We start from the raw sequence: 1,166 nt of genomic DNA, 5'->3' as shown, positions 1-1,166 counted from the left end.
ATCGCCATATAAGTAAAATAAACGCAACACAGTAACCTCTAAAAAGAGAAACGAAGAAAAATACGGACTCAATAACGGGTCCTCTTTAGCGACCTAAAGGGGGGAAAGACAAACTTAGACGTGGTTCTTTATCCCTCAGCTGTCGCAAACCAAACATAGCCACGCATGAAAGAAACAAAAAAAAACAAAAAAAAAACGCTGAAGTAAAACTAAAAGAAAAATGCGTTAAGTACTTGGTGCTATTGTTGTCCCCCAGCTATTGTTTCAAGAAATGTCCGCGTTTAGTGCTCTTCACTGAAACTTTGTCAAAACAACTGGCAGCCCTTTGTTACTCTAATGAACAATTTAGCCGACGGGTAAAGCGTTCAGCACACGCGACCGAAATGAGTTGCGGTGAGGGAGGACACTGATGACTCAAGCGACAAGCAGTCCGATCGCTGAAGGGACTCTACGTTATTTCATTACTGAACTTCTACCCAATATTCTCACCCAGGATAGCTGAGTAGCAATGCCGAGGAATGTAGCGCCGCGAACATGAGCTGCCTTTGTCTAATCCACGTCACATGGGGGACAGCTTCCAAAAGAGGAGTAGTTGGAGACAATGCGCAACTACGATTTCTGGGCTAACCAGCTGCGTCGTCGCGGCTAATCAAGGAATTGTGCACTAGTTAGCAAGTGTACTACAGTTAGCTCACTAATTCAATTGACCTGCGCAAGGTCACCGTCATTGGCGAAAAACGCTGTGCAAACTGTCTGTGATATGAAAGAACTGATGTTCTGAGGCTGGAACAACGTAGAAGGGACAAATACATACAAAGCCTCAATTTGCCTAAGAAATCAACGATGAAAGATGAAAGTCACTGAAAAGGTTAGCCAGCTGTAGGACTCGAACCCACATCTTCTGGATTGCCGGTCCAGGGCTCTACCAACTGAGCTAAGCTAACACGCCTTCTCAGCGACTTCCAGGGTGCGTCACCTGAAGGGATGCGTCGTATGAATGTCTGTAAAAATGAAGAGTGAAAGGAGGATGAATGAGAGAGAGTGGCTGGTTTGTCCCTGCAGATGACGCACCCTGGAAGTCGCTGAGAAGGTGTGTTAGCTTAGCTCAATTGGTAGAGCCCTGGACCGGCAATCCAGAAGATGTGGGTTCGAGTGCTACAGCTGGC

General features: G+C 46.1%; 1 non-coding gene across 1 annotated transcript; it reads right to left on the bottom strand.

Annotated features, from left to right (window-relative positions):
- Positions 1-871: 871 nt before the first annotated feature.
- Trnaa-ggc (transfer RNA alanine (anticodon GGC)) lies at positions 872-944 on the bottom strand. The gene has a single exon. It is a non-coding gene; the product is annotated as a tRNA-Ala (tRNA).
- Positions 945-1,166: the final 222 nt, after the last annotated feature.

This window comes from Ornithodoros turicata, chromosome 2 (assembly GCF_037126465.1).
Source record: "Ornithodoros turicata isolate Travis chromosome 2, ASM3712646v1, whole genome shotgun sequence".
NCBI classification, from domain to species: domain Eukaryota; kingdom Metazoa; phylum Arthropoda; class Arachnida; order Ixodida; family Argasidae; genus Ornithodoros; species Ornithodoros turicata.
Note: the sequence above shows the minus strand (reverse complement) of the source record. Positions and strands in the feature narration are given on the sequence as shown.